Genomic DNA, 8,436 nt, shown 5'->3' on the forward strand with positions numbered 1-8,436 from the left:
AGTTCCTCTTTCAGAATCCTATCATTTTGCCTTTTCATACTGTTCATGGTGTTCTCAAGGCAGGAATACTGAAGTGGTTTGCCATTTCCTTCCAGCGGACCACATTCTGTCAGAACTTTCCAGCATGACCTGCCCTTCTTGGGTGGCCCCACACGGCATTACTTAGTTTCATTGAGTTAGACAAGGCTGTGGTCCTAGTGTACTAGAATAACTCTAAGTGGCATTTTATTTGAGAATTGGAAATCTTGTATTTCCTATGACTGTTTTTGCATTCAAGCATTAATAACTCTTCCTCACAATTTCAGAGAGTGAAAAAAATACACTTAGAAATGAAAAGATTTTGTAACTTCCAGTCAATAACTGTATATTGATAAAAGTATTCATATAGTTTTTCTATAGATTTTGTAGCAGTCTGCAATGATTTTTATTTCCCTCTATGAAAATGACTTTCTTGAAGATTTATATAACACTACATATTTAAAAATTTAAACATTCAGAATAATAATGTAAAATATGCAGTTGAAATATTAAATGGACTTTATTCAATTTTATCATGTACTCATATGTATCAGTTATCTGTTTTTAAAGAAGAAGGAATTGAGGCAAAGAAAAATAAGGTTCTTATTCAAGAAATCTTTAACTCTTGCTATGATTGATTTAGTTTTATATGTTTCATTTGAAAAAAAAATTGATACAAGGAAGGTTTTCATTCTGAGTGGGTGATATTTTTGGCTTGTCCTGGTAATGTGCCTTCTTTGTTTAGATTACTTTGGTCATTGAGTATTAATTTTTTTTCAGGTCATCAAGCACATCCTGTTTTGTGATTTTCTCCCAGGCATCAGGAATTTCACCTTTATTGATAAATTTTTTGTGATACTTTTCTTCTAGCTTTGATCTGAAGTGACAGACAAACCATTTCCAGTATGGCTGGGTGGATGTGTCTGGGGTGATGCTCCATGTGGCATATTCCCCTCCTGCTTCTCGATAGGTCTTATATGGGAATTTCCTGCCATCATTCAAAACAAAAAAACGATCACTTGCTACTGAACTAGTACAGTATTTAAGGGTAAAATAGTTTGATACCACACCCATCCACTGAGAGCCTTTGGACGGTGGAAGGGAGCACTGTGGTCTCCTTCATGGGAAGGGATTGTGTTTGTTCAAATTGCTTTACAGAAGGGACACTGTTTCAGCAGCCACAGAGATGTTCAGAGAGCATTCTCTGAATTTCAGGAATCATTTCTTCTTAAAGTTTAGACAAAAAGTTCTCTTCTACCTTCTTCATTTCAGGATCCAAAGATTTACTCATGGCCTCTTTGATAAACTCGATATCTTTTATCTCCTGGTGTTCAGTGCTTATCAAATCTTTTCGTGGAAAGATCAAGGTACTCCCCAGGTGATCACAGAACAAATCTAACCACCCAGACACTGTGCTGCTTTTATCTTTAGCAATTTCTGTAGATGCATGCATAGCTGAGAGGATGGCATTCTTGATGTCATCTAAACTCATTTGTAAAAAAGTCTTTATTTTTTTACTTCTTGTGTCAGAAAAATATCTTTTAATGTGGTTTTCAATGTAATTCTTAAAAAATGATTCTGGATTATGAAGGTACTGACAGTAGTTATCAAAATTTTCCTCTTCTGCCAGAGAGATGAGAATGTGTTTCTCCAGGTTAGCTCTGTTTTCATTGAATGCCCGGCAGGTGGTTCGAATGTCCCCAGCAATTTTGAGGGCCATGTTTTTCCTTATGGTGCTGGAGACAGCAGGTGTGAGTTTCTTCCACAGAAAATCAACAAACGTTTTAATTGAAGATGCTCCTTGACAAGAGATCTTAAAGCTCATGAAGAAATCATCTTTCTTGCTTTGCAGATAGTGTACAGGATCATTTGCCCTCTTGAATGCCTTGTGCATCTCCTTAAACTTCACTGCTGCTCTTTGGAATAAACACAATGACAAGTCTATTTCATATTTTTTTGTAAATGTGTACCTTTTCTGAGTGGGTGACTTCACCTCCTCTTCTATTATTCTCAGGATTTCATGGAAATAAGTTGGATTGTAATCATGCTTTTGCTAACATATTTTGTTAACAGTTTCATTAACTTTTGAAGTAATGTTGTCAGTAGTCATACTTATGGAGTATATATCCTGGGGATCTATTGTCATTGTAGAGAATCTCCAAGATTTCCTTTTCATCCTAACATGTTTGTCGTAGTTGATTTCAAACTTTTCTCCAGAATAGTTCTCCAGTATGCTTACCATGTCTTTTTCCTTTTTGAAATATTCCAAAAGGATGTTTTCAGAATCCACTTCAATAATAGGGTCTGTGGCTGGAGGGAGACTTGAGGACACATCATAGACCCATTTTTCCCAAAGTGGGTTGAATTTCTCACAGAGCTCTTCCTCGCTCAATTTGGTGCCATCTAGCTGTAAAGCCAAATTCCGGCTTTTTTCCAATAATTCCTTTTCATAACCTGACTTTTTGTTATCCAGTTTTTCTTGATTTTTTTTAAACTAATAAGTTCATTGGCTTTTCTTTGGCAATCTAAAATTAGTGTATCTTTAAGGGCTATAAGTTTATTTTCAAAAATTTTTTTCCACTGAACCAGCACTTCATGATCTGAGTCTTCATTAAAATATGTTTCAAGTTCTTGCTTGATGGCTTCATATATCTCTGTAACTGGAGCCTCTAGGGTATATGTTTTGAGTGTCTGGATTTTTCCATTCTGAATCTGGTTGATCAGCTGGTCCTGTAATATCTTCACCTGACTCCTCAGGTCCCATGTCCAGGAGTTGTACATGGTTTCCAGTTTGCTCATGGCCATGACTTCTTAAGTGTTCCTGAAACTGAAGATAAAGTTCTCATTCAGTAGGGCTCTCCACAAATCTTGAACTCGGAATTTCACATCTGATATCTTCATGATGCTTCCCCTCGATTCCTGTTGGGCAGTCACAAGAATTCTGCTTTTTAGTTCCTGAACATTGTGGCTGTAGCGAGGATTGGGTGGGGCCATTGGGGGATTGCCATCCCAGAGGTGAGCAAAGTAGTACACGTGGGTATTGACGTCAAACTTAATGACATCACTGAAACAGGTTACGTTGGAGCACTGCTCTTCTTCAGCTGCTGTTGCTGCCATTTTGTCCAATCTCTGCCCTAGCTGCCTTCTTCCATCCATATTTTGGTCTTTAGCTGTAACTTCCCCCACATTCTGATGGACAAAGAGGCAACTGGGAGAGATTTTTACTTGTTTCATTCTCAGAAAAGCTTGGACAACTATTTGTAGAATATCTTGCATTTCTGATGGATTTTCCCCCAAAATACTGATCAGAGTCAAGTTTGCAAGTCCGATGACAAAGGTTGCCAACTCATTGTCATGTTTCTGGGACTTGTTGCTGAGTTCTGGGGCTCGAAGTCCTTTTGTGTCCACAACAAGCACAAAGTCAAAGCCAAGTTCAGCTGTGAATGTCTCCTCCACTTTCAGAAGTTGCATGTATGCCCCCCGGGTACACCTCCCAGCACTGACAGTGAACTGCAGCCCAAAAAGGGCATTCAGCAGGGTGGACTTCCCTGAGCTCTGCAGGCCAAGGACAGAGAGAACAAAGAGTCGCTTGTTTCCAAGTTTCTCAGAGAGCTTGTCAAAAACAGCTGCCACCCACCTCAGGGGCACATATGAAACATCCCCATCCATTAGCTCAATGGGAACACCAGATATCATCAGATCTGCAGCAATGTGGGGAAGGGAGAGAAATAGGGTATCTTTCATGGGTGAAGCTTCTTCCAGAGCTTCATAGATCTGGCCAGCTTCTCTGAGAATGTGCTCAATTCCCAAGGTACAGTCATTAATCTCTCTGGAAATAGCTTCTATGTCATTTTGCCAGTCTTTCAGAGAGCTACTCTTTGGGGCCTCTTGGTTTTCTTTTTGAACCAATGCCTTTTTCTTCTCATTTAGATTTTCCAAGTGTCCTGCAGTCAGGTTGTCCAAAGCTACATTCAGCCATTGGAGGAAGTAGAGTTTGGTGTGAGTTTCTGAATGATTTTGGAGAATTTCAAGGACAGAACGCATTAAAGCATTGAGAGGCAAGGCTTTTCTCAACTGTTCATGTCTTATCATTTGTTTTTCTGTCTCAGTCTCACTTTTGTGTTGTTCAATGCTGCGATTCCCCTTTTCTCTCAGATGATAGAGTTCTTTGTCCTTTTTTACACCAAAGTTGCCACAGTTTTCCCTGAAGAGGTAGTAAGTTTTCCTTGACCTGAGGTATTTCCATTTCTCCCAGTAGGGTCATTAGAGCCTCTGCCTTTTCTTTGGCTTCCTTGCAATCTCTCTGGTCTTCATCAATACGGATTCCTTGCTTGCGAGCAACTTGGGCACAGTTCTCCAAGCTGAATGCAGTGTTAGAGAGCTCCAGCAAACGTCTGATTGTAGTTGTGAGCTCCCCTATTAATTCTGCCTCATTTCTGTTCCTGATCCCAATTCTCACTCTTGAGCCAGATTTATTGACTGTGACTTTTCCTTTATCATCAAGCAAAAGGATTAAAGGTTTTGATGACTGACACATGTCACGGACTATTTTTTGGTTTCCTCTATTATCATCAGAAGTTGACATGAGGACCACAATTATGGAAGAGACTTCCTGCAAAAAGGCGAGTTGCTTCTCATATTCCTTTGCATCTCCATGAAGATTCGTAAAGGTCAAGCACTTGTCAAATCTGTCCTGCTCTTCCCCCCCAGGACAGAACCAGGTGACTTCCACCACTCCTCCCATCAACAGACAGTCTCTGCTGCTGCCTTTGCAGTGTCGGTGAAAAAAGACATCATGTTTGTGTTCACTGAGAAGACAGTTCATGATCTGAGATTTGGAAGCAGAGAAGCCAGTTCCAACTCTAATAAAGGACACAATGGGGGCAGAAACACGACACATCTGTTGATTCGTGTAACTGTCCTTCTCCTCATTTATTGATTTCCCTACTTGCTGCCAGCTCCTTCGAATTTGACTGAGAGACCAGAGAGAGAATTCAATTTGAGCATTGCAAGGATTAGGTATGAGAAGGGGGAGGGCAAACTGGCAAATGGAAAGTTTGTCCAAAATATATTGTCTGGCAAAATCATCTGCACAGTGAAGAATTGCCATCTGAATATCCATAGGGTGAACATAGGGTCTGACATTAGTGGCTGCTGAAGGCTCAGTAGGACTAACACTTTCTTCAAGTAGATCTTCATATGGATCAAAAGCTTCCTTTTCTTGATTTGAGGTGCTTGAATAGGCTTGGTTGTCTGTGTAGTCTTCATGTTTGATGATCAGGTATCTCAGCCCATAATCCAGCATCAACAGCTTCTGTAGGAAATAGAAGGGAAGTTCTCTTCCAGAGCAGGGCTGGGTGTTGTACACAGAAGTCTTGTGGATCAGTTGGAAGTTAGCTCTGCTCATTTTTCTTGGGTAATAATGTTCTAGGCCTAAATGCTGGAGTAAGTCTTGGAAGGCTGCATTTTCTCTGACTTCCTCCTCTTTATTTTCATTATTATGTGGTTCATGTTGCTCTTTCTTTTCATGGAAGACACTTTGAAATTGTTTTCTCACCTCGTCCACTTGCAATGAAGAGACAGTGGCCTCATAATTCCCATAAATGAGCAGTCTCAAGTCTTTTTCTAGGTTTTCCCAATCATGATCTCCAGATTTGGTGAGGACATATACAACTTCTTTAGTCAAAGATCGTCCCATGTGATGTTTGATCAATGCCAAGCGTTGTGTTTTCTCCTCTGGAGAAATAGCTTTGATGCCCGCTGTTGCTGTCAGACCTGTGAGCACCAGGAATGCCTGAGCCCTGTAGTTGGAAATATTTTTGAGCTCTTGGTATTTATTTTGCGCAGTTTGCATTTTATCCAATAGGAAGTCTAACTCATCATGCCCCAGGGGATGATGAAACATATTGTCAACCACATGATATCCTGCACCAGATGCTATCAAAAGTAGCAAGATGTATGTGTCTGGTTTCCCTGTTTCTCGAAGGTATTTCAAGAAGCACCCAAGAGACAAGCTGACCTCATAAGTCAGCTTTCTTTGAGTTTCCTCCACCAACTCTGTGGATTCAGAGTTGGCCTTTACTTCCATAAAGTCATTCTGTGTTTTTTTTAACATTTTGATTAATTCAGAAAATTGGGTGATATGGATATTGTCTTCCTTTGGTTCTGACTGAACTATCCACTGCATAATGGAATGAGCCTGAGGAAAGTTTGTTACTATATGGATGTGAGGAACCAAAAGACGGCTCAACTGAGATTTAATAAATTTAGTTTCATAAATGGAAGCTTTTTTGCAAAAGTTGACCATATTTACCAGAAAATTCTGCAGACCCCTGTCTTTAAGGCATATATTAGTCCACGTGGTATAACTTTCAGTTATTTGACTCAATCTTTGCATGAAATTTATCAGCCTTTTAAGCTGTTCTTCAGGATCAAAAACTTTCCAGAATTTCACATCTTCTAGGAAAATCCTAGCCTCCTTCTCAATACTCAGTAATTCTCCCTCCTGGATCTGGGCAGTGAGTTCAGTCAGAATAGTATAGTTGTCTTTCAGGCAGTTAGCTACTTTAAAAGGATCCTTAAAATCACTTCTGTGGCCAGAGAGGACAATGTCCCAAACAGGTACCAGCTGAAGTCCACGGTCAATGACATACCAGGTTGGATTATTGGCAACTAGACCTTCTTTCCAGTCAGAAAAGCCATTTGCTTCTGGTGGGCCACCTGTCTGGGCCACAGATAATTGGACTTTGGTTTGGAGATTTTGGAAGGTTGTTTTCTGAGATGCTTTTTTTGAGTGAGAGTCTGATATATCCACACCTGTAGCAATGTTCACTCCAAAGCCACTGTAATTGCCCCTTATGCAAATATCCAGCACCTCTGCTGCTTGCTGTTTCACTTCTGCCAGCTGCTCTTTTTGGAAACCCTCTGAAATGGCTTTCCACCAGTAGATTCCTCCCAGGTGCAGAGGGCCCTGGTTAGCATGAGAACCAAACCTCTGGAAGAAGGCTTCAGCCCTTTGCCTCAGCAAGCGTAGTTTGTCTGGGTCTTCTGACTGATCTAAAATGTCTTCAATGTATTTTAATTCCTGGAGAGCAGCATTGGAAAGTTGGAGCTGGTCAATGGGAAAGTGGAAGGAGGCCAGTGGGATATAGCTGAACTTGGTTGAGCAGAAATAAGATTGTGTAGAATGTGACTGTTGTATTTTCTTGGATTCTGAATACATGCTCTGATCCATACCAGCTTTCAGACTAATTCCCCAACCTCCACCCTTTGCTAAGGCAGTTACACTGAAGCCCAGCTTCTCTAAAATCTGAGTGAACGTAGATTCTTCTTGAGAAGATGTAAATTCCTTTGTTTCCATCCGTGTACCCTGCTCAGGGCCACGGAGTACAAACTCCCTGGGGACACAGAGTAGCTCCTCTTTCTTCTCTATAATACACCTTTGGTCACTGGTTTTGTAAATTCCCTGTAGGGCTAGTCCTCCAGATGCATATCTCACCAGTTCTCTATCTGTGAGACTTTTCCTGTGAGACAGTGCCCCCTTTATGTTGAGTTGTCTCTGCATGTCTTCCATGACTTCTCTTAGGGCTTTTCAGGAGCTGGACAGAACTCTTTGGGGATCTCCATTGCCTGCTTCAGCTCTGCTTCCTTTTTCTATTCTGCCTCATCCTATCACTGCCTTCCTTCTGACAGCGTCTCTCTTAATTCCTGCAGTGCCCATTCTGCCTTCTTCTGCCTTTCCTTTACTGATTCTACATGAGGCTCCTATAACTCTGAAAGAGTATTTGAGTATGACTGGTTAAGCAGTTTCTCCAAGGGCCTTTTCTCCCAGGAATGTTGCATCTGGCATTTCAGTTTCTGGAAGTCTTTTTCTTCTAGATCTTGTAAGGCATGGTAGAAGTCACATCCAGCTGTTCCTGCAGCTTTGACAACTAGTATTCAACTGCCAGTGCTACTTCTCAGAGCATCTCTTGGAGATCTTGCCCACTTTTGCCTCTGTGCAAGGGTTCATTGGGCATAGACTCTGCTGTGTACATGGCTGTGTGAAGATAAGACACTCAGTTAGCCTGTGGCATGTTAATATGCAGAATTCCGTGATTAATTTGCAGAAATCTGTTGCTTTTTACACTAATACACTTCATACACTAATAATGAGCTATCAGAAAAAGAAATTCAGGCAACAATCCCATTTATGATCACACTATAAAGAATAAAATACCAGGGAATAAACTTAACCAAGAAGGCGAAAGACCTATACTCTGAAAACTATAAACACTGATAAAGGATTTTGAAAATGATGAAAAGGAGTAGAAAACATGCTGTGTTCCTTGATTAGAAGGATTAATGTTGTTAAAAATGTCCATACTATCCAAAGCAATCTATAGATTTAATGCAATCACTATCAAAATACCCAGGACA

General features: G+C 40.5%; 1 pseudogene; it reads right to left on the reverse strand.

Annotated features, from left to right (window-relative positions):
- Nucleotides 1–776: 776 nt before the first annotated feature.
- On the reverse strand, nucleotides 777–8,153 carry LOC113905623 (annotated as a pseudogene).
- Between the last annotated feature and the right edge of the window lie 283 nt (nucleotides 8,154–8,436).

Source organism: Bos indicus x Bos taurus, chromosome 15 (assembly GCF_003369695.1).
Source record: "Bos indicus x Bos taurus breed Angus x Brahman F1 hybrid chromosome 15, Bos_hybrid_MaternalHap_v2.0, whole genome shotgun sequence".
NCBI classification, from domain to species: Eukaryota; Metazoa; Chordata; class Mammalia; order Artiodactyla; family Bovidae; genus Bos; species Bos indicus x Bos taurus.